This window comes from Eumetopias jubatus, unplaced genomic scaffold, assembly GCF_037043125.1.
Source record: "Eumetopias jubatus isolate StellerSeaLion01/CBP00866 unplaced genomic scaffold, mEumJub1_p1.0 scaffold_16, whole genome shotgun sequence".
NCBI classification, from domain to species: domain Eukaryota; kingdom Metazoa; phylum Chordata; class Mammalia; order Carnivora; family Otariidae; genus Eumetopias; species Eumetopias jubatus.
In genome coordinates, this window is record NW_028274822.1 from 10,290,486 (window position 1) to 10,300,896 (window position 10,411).

The window sequence follows — 10,411 nt, forward strand, 5'->3', positions numbered from 1 at the left end:
ATGTACGAAAAAACTCTTAGTAGTGTCGTCCCTGAGCAAATAGCTCCTATTTTGATTCAGTTATATATTACCATAAATAATATGTCAATTCATTTTGTTATTACTATTTTGCTTTTGAAATTGAACTATCATGTAAGGCCAAAATGATAGATGAAATAAGACCTAATAATATCATCACGTTATTTCACTAAACCTCTTTAATAGATTTTCTATGGTCACAAAGGTTATGGTTTAAACTAAAACTTGGCTACTCCATTGTATTTATTACAAGAAATCCTAGTTGAAGCATTTAAAATAATCACAGGAAACTTGTATTGGATGCTTCAGAGAGAAGGGTGCTCAGGGAGATTTGTTCCCAAGCTATATGTTAAATATTTATGATATCAAGGTCAATACTTCATCAAAAGGAGTTTGGGAGAAAATAATATAAGAAAAAATATTCTGGAAAATTATCTGTGGGATAATATCACCTTGAGATTTCCTAGGGTAAATGATCTTTTCCCACACCTTTTTTTTTTTTCAATAATGTTTCTATGTTTCTGGGGTAAATGGAAGTTATATGTTGACACCAGTAATTAACATCATAATGATATTGCCAGAAAGAAACCAAATGTAGAAAAGCAATCTTGATAAGAAAAAATTGATGCTTGGCAACATATGGGCTGACAAGATACAGAACTGTATGCAAAATATTAGTTATAAATAATTTAAATACTGACACATAATGTATGGGGAAATATTATGTAAATCCTACCATATTCCCTGTTTCCCTCTAAAAATACTCAATATCTTATTTGATGATTTCAATGATAAATTAGTCCTGATTCAAATAAAAATGAGTTTAACTTTGGAAAGATAGGTACTTCTATATTACAATGTAAGAAAATGTACTTGTCAAAATAAAAATGTTGAACAGCAGTATCAGTCAAGTGGCGGTTAACATGGATTTATCTCTCACATTTTGATTCTGCATATTTTCTATTGATTTATTTAGTATTCATGTAGAGACCTTGAAAAATGATTCATTTTTGCTGATGGATGTAGGGGGTGGAACTGCATCATTGCACAGAAAATGCATTAACTGATATGATAACACAGTCATAAAAGTAATAGGAGTCATTACTACCAAGAACTAGCACTATGATGCCTATAAACTTTTTCCCTGATTTTTAAAATCTATATTAAATAGAGATTTCACCAAGATTTTAAGCCTATGGGGATTTACCTTATAGTCAGTAAATAAACTGAAATTAATCATCTCAAAGGCAAAGAGTTATTTTTGTTCTACAGGATATACTTTTTACTTATTTATTTTTTATATGATTAAGATGTGAAATAAAACAAGGTATGTGTAAAAATAAACAAGGTGTGTGTATAGAAAAATACATACATCTATTAACTCCTTATAGCCAAACACTCATCATATTTAGTTTGGCCTGTAATTATTAATGTTCCACTGGAAAACTCTGACCTACATTAAGAACCTATGATCAACTACATTAGTCACGATTCTCCAGGATTCTCCAGGATTCTCTTCTCTGAGCAAGAGAGATTTATTATGAGAAATTGTCTCCTCATAATAAATGACCAGGAGAGTCAATGACATAAATCCCATTTGAAGGACTGAAGAAAATGAGAGGCAATAACCCAGATCAATCAGTGAGGCAAGAAAAAAGAGGTGATTTCTCCTTCCTTAATCTTTTGTTATAGTTGGGCCTTCAAAAGATTAGTTGAGGCCCACTCATATTGGGGATGGCATTCTACATTACTGAGTCCACTGATTCAAATCCTAATCTCATCCAGAAAACATTCTCATAGACACACTCAGAAATAATGTTTAATCTGGGCACCCCAAAGCAGGTCTCCTTGACACATGAAATTAACTGTCACACCAGATATGCTGATCGATCACTAGAAGAATCAAGAATTCATAGATTCTCTCACTTTTTGACCTCACATCTTGGCTTATACATAACTTCTTCCATAAAGATTTTCCTGTTTCCTTGAGATTTTATCATTTATTCATCAAATCCTATATTATTCCATAGGCTTGATGAGATGTTATCTTGATTTTACTCTATGACGAAAATGAGGATAGCTAACATTTAACAAGAGGTTACTTCTTTGTACACATCATCATTCAATAATCTTACACTAAAACATGTTACAAAAGGATAACTTGGAATTCTATTCAGATTTAATATTTACTGTTACATATTCAAGCAATTCCAATTTTCACATAATATTAGGGTTTGTAAATTCTACTTGACAAAATCTTTACACTCTTCTATTGTGTGGTCATGTTTCCAGACTCCAAAAGAAAATAAGTATCATTTCATACAAGCAATTTAGTAATTTTCACCAATTCTAGATTAAGTCAAAAGATCTTTTTATTTGTTTTTTATTTTATTTTTTTTTCATCTGGGTACAGTATACTTTATTGAAGGTACATGACAAGGTAGGCCTCCTCAAGCCCCTCCTCTTCTTCATGGCGTCTGGGATGAAAACTCTGTAGAGGTCAGGAGATTCTCAGCATGTTGGGGGATGAGTTGGGGTGAGGACTTCCCAGCAACTGAGGGCCTCTCCCTTCCTCTTGCTCTCACTAGGGCTGGTGGTCCAGAGGCTCTTACTCCTTGGAGGTCATGTGGACCATAAGGTAAACCACCTGGTTGCTCTAGCCAAATTCATTGTCATACCAGGATATGAACTTGACACAATGGTCATTAAGTGCAATGCCAGCCCCAGCACGGAAGGTGGAAGAATGGGTGTCACTGTTGAAGTAGCAGGAGACAACCTGGTCATCAGTGTAGCCCAGCATGCCTTCGAGGGGACCTTCCAATGCCTGTTTCATCACCTTCTTAATATCATCATATTTGGCAGCTTTCTCTAGGCAGCAGTTCAGATCCATAACTGACACACTGGGGGTGGGAACATGGAAGGCCATGCCAGTGAGCTTCCCATTCAGCTCAGGGATAATCTTGCCTACAGCGCTGGCAGTATCAGTAGAAGCAGGGATGATGTTCTGGGCAGCCCTTCGGCCATCACACCACAGCTTCCCAAGGGGGACGTCCACGGTCTTCTGGGTGGTAGTGATAGCATGGACTGTGGTCCTCAGTCCCTCCACCATGCCAAAGTTGTCATGGATGACCTTAGCCAGAGGGCCCAAGCAGTTGGTGGTGCAGGAGGCATTGCTGGTAATCTTGAGGGAGTTGTCATACTTCTCATGATTCACACCCATCAGAAACATGGGGTCATCAGAAGAAGGGGCAGAGATGATGACCCTCATGGCCCCACTCTTCAAGTGAGCCCCAGCCTTCTTCATGATGTTAAAGACCCCACTGGACTCCACAAGATACTCAGCACCAGCATCACCCCATTTGATGCTGGCAATATCTTGCTCCTGGAAGATGGAGATAGGCTTTCCATTGATGACAAGTTTCTCGTTCTCACTCTTGACTGCTGTTGAATTTGTTGTGGGTGGAATCATATTGAAACATGTAGACCATGCAGTTGAGGTCAATGAAGGGGTCCTTGATGGGGACAATATCCACTTTGCCAGAGTTAAAAGCAGCCCTGGTGAGCAGGAGCCCAATATGGCCAAATCCATTTACTCTGACCTTCACCATTATGTCTCTGTAATGCACTGTACCAGAAGATGCAGCTCTCTGTCAAACTGGAAGAAGCAGAGAACCAAAGATCTTTTTAAAAAGCCTTTAGAATGCAAGCCTCTAGTCATCTGGATGACTCTTTATTTAATTAAAAAATTTATATCATGAGTCTCTTTAAAATTATACTCTTAATTATTTGCTTTAGAATTATTTTCCTACTTACTGTCCAGACTTTCCTTTTGCAATCATTTCCCCGTTTTTCCTGCATTGTACTTCTTATTGCATTAGTATGGGTATACTGGGGTTAAAGACAGTTTTTGTTTCTGTGTATAATTTTACGTTTGGGTAGAGAGATAGTTTTTCTGGGTATGCAATTCAGAGAAGGTATCTATCAAAGCACATTAAGATATTATATTGCCATCTTCTGGCTTTAATGTCTCTTGTTGAGAAAACTATCTTTCGAAATGTCTTGATTTGTAACTGTTTTCTTTTCCTCTGGTGGCTTTTTAGACTTTAAAGTTTTGCCTTCAATGTTTGCCCTATTAATAAAATGTATCTAGTTGTACATTTAGTCTATTTTAATTAAAAATTTTGTGCCTTCTGGATCTGTGGAATAATGTCTTCTTTGATTCTAAAAATTGTTATCCATTTCTTTCTCGCATACTGTCTCTCTTCAGTTCTTTTTAATCTCTTTCTCCTTAAATTCATTTTTAAATTTGCACATTAGACTTTTGTTGCTTGCCTACCTTTTGATTCTGGGAGTTTCCTCTATGGGAGTTATATCTGTAAGAAGTGTCTCAAGATCAGTTCCTCAACTGTGGCCTCAGGGCTGGTCTTTAGATTTTTGCCCCATGGTAATTCTCCAAATCGATTGCTTTCTTTTACCAATAGCCATGGATTTTTCTTTCACCTACTATTTGTTTACACTTCTCTTGTGTGTGTGTATCTGTGTGTGTATGTGCATAGGAAGCAGTTCCTTTCAAGATTTCTCTTTCATTTCTTTGAATTTCAAAAATCACAGAAAATAATCTTTAACATAATTTATCCACCCGTAGATGGGGGAACAGGAGAATATTTTAGATTTCTAAGTTTTCCATTCTCTCAGAATCAGTATTCAGCTACAAAATTCTGCCTTTGTTGTGGTTGTGATTGTGCTATTCAAGTGTTTTGAACCCCAGTAAAAGGCATAGATCCTGATACATATAAGGGTTTAATACATTATTTGGGCTGAATAAATAAATGAATGAGTGAGTAAGGGAGCACATCTCTTTCTATTAATACTGTCATATACATACTTTATGGAGGTTTTTGTTTACACAGAAAAAAATTATTAATTTTACATGAAATATTAAATATACAGGCAACAACATCTGATAGTTTTACATGTTTACTGGTGATAATTAATATTTCCCTTGATACACCAAATCTACAACCCACCAAAAATATTCTAATTGTTGGCATTTTAAATAAATAATGTGGATGGCATTGCATATTGAAAACTCCAACTTTATCTAAGTCTACACCTAATTCAAATGAAACAAGACTGAAAGCTGACAGAGAACACTGAGGTGTTATTTCATGTCTCTGAAACTTTTTTTTTATAATGTTTGTTGCCATAGAGGCTTAAAATATCTCTTTTTGAGAAATATCTCAGACTTCTCCTATAGTTATTCACAGTAAATAATTTTTGAATATTTTAGGTTGTTGGGCATTGTTGGACTTATTTCAGGGCAAATTCATTTGTGCCAATATTTTCTAATCATTTTTTATTAAAATGAGATCTGGCTTTTATCTATCACTAGGGGATATCAATGTTACTGTCAGTGTGTCTCATTGTATTTCAGAGAAAGTTTCTTATTAAGGAGCAATATTCCTTTATTTGTACCCACTAAGGTATCTGAACATAGATGGCCACTTGATGTGACACAATAAATTTATTTAAGTCAAACTAGAAAAAACTCTTTCAGTTGAGAAAAAACAAAGATATTTCCCTCATACTCCTTTAAAACAGCAGCAAAAAAGGAGATGAATTTAATTTGTAACTTTTTTTTGTGGAATTCATTTCCAAACACTCATTCCTTACTTATAAATTGAGGTTATTTTTATTTGCTTTCTTGTTTCATTTAATGGAAAAATATATAAACACTTTAGTATAATGAAATTTGCAATTTTTCTTCTAGCAGATATTTTCCATGTCCTCCTTAGATAATGTTTATCAGTGAGTTCTGCTTGGTATGAATCAGATGGTGTATGTATATTGGTATATGATCCACCATGTGCAATCACAAAACTTTAATTTGGAAATGGATTAGTAGTTATCTCATTTAATCTTCCATTATTTAAAATGTTTGCTCCTTTAAGATTCTTTTTAAGCAATCATTCAACCAACACTTCAAGTTAAGCGGAAATTATTTTTAGACAATGTTAAATATGACCTAACAAATGCTCTGACAAAATATCTCCTTCATATTTTTGTTTGTTCTTAACCAAATTGAGCAATGAAAGGGCATATTTTGTCAGTAAATGTTTTAGTCATGGTTTATAAATTCTTCTCTCTCTCTTAAGGATTTAATAGACAAGGACACTACACATTACTATCAGGAAAAAATACTGTTACACATTTATCATGAAAAGACACATTACCTTTCTATTACTCCTTTTTTTAGATATTTTGTAAGATGTAGATGTGCATCATTTCATTTAATATTAAAATACCCATCACATTTACAGCAAAATTGATCACTTAGTCATATTAAGCCATCTAAATTACATGACTACATTTATTTATTTGTTTGTTTATTTTCATTTCATGATCCATCTTCCCCACCTTGCAAAAATGCATGTATATTTATGTTTCACCTAAATCTATTCTACAACATAAAAGGACAAAAACCTATTTATCTACCAATTTACATCATAATATATGTCGTTAGTGTGTCTTTCATAGAAATTCCATTTTCATTGTTTTGGCCTATGTGTAAACTACATGCAGCTCTTAATCAATGAGCACATACTGGAAGTACATTAGAGTGGCTGAATCCTCTAGTTTTTAATTAGAGAAATTAGATACCCTTAAAAACAAGCCCACTACTGCTTACCTGGGAGTATTCCCTCTCCACTCTGAAATGTCTGGACTTTAAAGTTATACAATTTGAGTGAACTGAGGAGAAATGTATGTTGGGTGAAACAGAGTTCTCATTATGGTAGGTGGCTTTCCAAGTCTGGGAATAGTAGACATGTTAGTATTGTTTTTCCTTAAAAATATTTCCAGGCATTTCAGCTGACTAGCTCAGTCAGTAGAGCACACGGCTCTTGATCTCAGGGTTGTGAGTTCAAGTTCTATGTTGGGCATGGAGCCTACTTAAAAAAAATAAAAAATAAAATAAAAAATATTTCCAGGCAATCCTCTTAATAATTGTGAAAGAAAATATTCACAACCATTTAAATTTACTTTTATGTTCACATGTAATAACTGAACCCTGATGCAGTATTGAATTACTTCTTTGAAACTTCACATTAGAAAATTATCTACCACAGCATATGTATTTCCTAAGATACATTTATTGATGCTAAATGGGAAGAGAGCATTGTTGAAATATCAAATATTTTTTAATTCTAATATCAACCATGGAATTCACTAGGGTTGCAAAGGAGAGTGCTATGAGATATCTACCTGGTGATTCATTTAGGAAAACAAGGCAACAGAATGTCTTCACATGTTACTTAATGCAGAACAAAGGGCTTCTGCAGTTTGTCTCAAGATATCATAAATACCACTCACTCCCTTGTGTAGAAAATTTTTAAAAAAAGTTAGACTTCACTGGATCCGAAGTAATGGAGTTTTCCACAGGATAGAAAAAACACTGGTGCATGTAGAAGGGAAAGCCATCCAACAAATCCATGTTCCCCACATTATCAGGATCAGGGTTTAATCATCAGAATTCTGCATTAAATGATGACCCAGGGGTAGAAATAATTTTTTACATGGGATGAGGATATTTAATTACCAAATATTATTAATCTAGTCATTTATTCTCAAATTTGACCAGTAAATTTAAAATTTTACCAAATATTAGAGAACAATAAAGGATAGATTTAGGAAATAAATCTACAAACCCTAACCATGCATATGAAAAAAAATAGTTGACACAGAAAACAGAAGGGATATTTTAAGTATAAATAGTCTCATCTGACATTTGAGAACATGCCTAATTGGAGAAGTGTAGCCTGCTGTGAAAAACCAATACTTATATTGTTGTATTCTTGGAAATTAAAAATAAAAATAATTAATAAAAATGAGAAAAAAAGTAAAAAAGAAAAAAAATCATTATTGTAATGTCTGGAGGAAGCTTTTTTTACCTGAGGGCTATTTCAGCTTCTAATTTAGAATAAATTTCATTATTTTTCCAATGAAATTTTTATGCACTGCAATTGCTAGGCTAGTAGTGCAGAGTCACAAGCTTGGGAAGCACGTATTTTGCAAGAAGGTAACTGGGTATGATTATCTGAAGCGCAACACCTCGCCTGACTTGCAGGAACCATGTTCGTTGACTTTGGGAAAGATAGAAGCATAAAGGAGCGGCGAGTTCAAACAAGGCATAGCAGCCTGGAGGTCAGCATACATATTGATTATAACTGAGATTTTCATAGTTGATTTCTCCTTAGAGAAGGTGGCCTGGTTTTATATTGTAGCATGCATATTAAGATGAGAAACATCTGAACAGCTACTGCCTAATTATTTGTCTGTGGTGTAAGTTCTTTAATTTTTCACACATAGCCAGCCATGAGGGTGGAGAAGGCCACAGGTGAGCCCATGAAGGGTGGAGCTGACCGAGGCACAGCTGGTAGGGAAGTCATATCTAACTGTGAAATAAACAACTATCCTGCTGATGTTGAAAAATAAATTTTGAATTTACTCTACAAGTAATAGGCACTTGTAGGGCTTTTTATTGTTTGATGCCCAGCAGGGTGAAACCTCCCCGCCGCCAATGAATATTCAGAGCAGGGCTGTCTAAGAGACCTTTGTGTGACGACAGGCCTGCATAGTCCGTAGGACTGTGTGCAGTAGCCAGGAGCCGCATGTGGCTTATGAGCTCTTGACATAAGAGAGTAAACCCTAAAAGTTCTCAAATTAAAAATTTAAAAAAAAATTGTAACTGGTATGGTGACAGTTTTTGTATATATTGTTGTGATCATTCCATAGTATACACAAATACTGAATTATTGTTGTATACCTGAAACTAATATAATGTTACATGTCAATTATACCTGAATTTAAAACAGAAAGAAATATGGCTATTGCAATGGAGGGAATTGTGGCACTACCTGCACCTTGATTTTGGATTTCTGGTTTCTAGAACCGTGAGAAAATGAATAGCTGTTGTTTTAGCCATCAGTTTGGAGTAATTTGTTATGACAGCCCTAGGAAATTAATACAGATGGCTTCACTGAGGAATTTGAAACAAGAGCAAGTGGCAAAAAGGCCAGAAACAAGGAAGCATTCATTCATGAGCGGTCCCGCAGCACCAGGTACCACCCTGGGTCTGAGTGGTTGCAGCACCATTACTCTCACCAGACTGACCATGAAATACGATTTCACTGCCTTCTGGGCCCTTGTCTCCATGGTCACCATCCTCACCCCAAGCCTGTTTCTTCAACCTTTCCTTTAATTGTGTGTCACCCAATATAATCTATTATCTGGTTTAGGTTAACTAAAATCTATTTCAGTCATCTACAACCAAGAACTGAGGAGAACTCAATGGTTTTGAACAAGTTTCCAAAATAATATTTCTTGAGTAAAATAGTATTTACTTTTATATAAAATATATAGTATATATTTATATATAATTAATATATATAATTATTATATATATGTGTTCACTTTTTATCTCTCAAAACTTGAGGCCGTACAAATAATGTGTGCCTCAAAAGTATGATACACTTCTCAAAATAAAACACATAATGAGTTTTCTTGCCGTTTAGGGAAAACACAAGTGAGAGCCTTTTTTCACATTGAGAATTATGTTTGCCATCTGAAAGCCATGGGTGAGTGGTGAAAGCATCCACAATGGAAATGTAAATTGAGCTGAAATATTTCCTTTGGCAGCAGCTCAGTATTAAAATAAACACAGTAATCTGCAGAAATGTCATATATATTAAGATTTTTATTTAACAATAGCTATGATTTTAAAAGATTATTGCATTAGAGAGAAAAATCATGCTTCACACTGTAAAAATTTAGCATTCTAGTAATCTGTAAGAAGTGTTATTTCACATTATTATGAATAATTCATATATTTTAAATGTCTTTTTGTCTTAGCTATAATTCAGAAACTGACAGTGCTAGGTGCACATTTTCATTATTTTCCTATTCTAATATTTTAAAATCCACTTTAATTTAAATGATTTGATCAACTAACTTACCCCAAAATATCCAAGAAAGTTATGTACATGATCCAGTTTATAGAATACAAATGAATATATAGACATGTTTTTATTTATTGTACTATTTCTGCTTTATTTATTTTTATTTTTTTTAGTATAGAATTTTCTTTACTCTCTATATAATTATGGCTCTGGTAATATATTAAAATTTTTTTTTAATGCTATCTTTTCATTCTCAAATTTAAGAAACTGAGACTAGGATGTCCCTCTATGAGGGTCAGAGGGAGAAGCAGACTCCCCGCCGAGCAGGGAGCCCGATGCGGAACTCAATCCCAGGACTCCAGGATCATGACCTGAGCCGAAGGCAGTCGCTCAACCAACTGAGCCACCCAGGCGCCCCTCTATCCTTTTGTTTCTTG

At 34.6% G+C, this 10,411-nt stretch overlaps 1 pseudogene; it reads right to left on the reverse strand.

Moving 5' to 3' along the window:
- Positions 1–2,626: 2,626 nt before the first annotated feature.
- LOC114208800 (glyceraldehyde-3-phosphate dehydrogenase pseudogene) lies at positions 2,627–3,626 on the reverse strand (annotated as a pseudogene).
- Between the last annotated feature and the right edge of the window lie 6,785 nt (positions 3,627–10,411).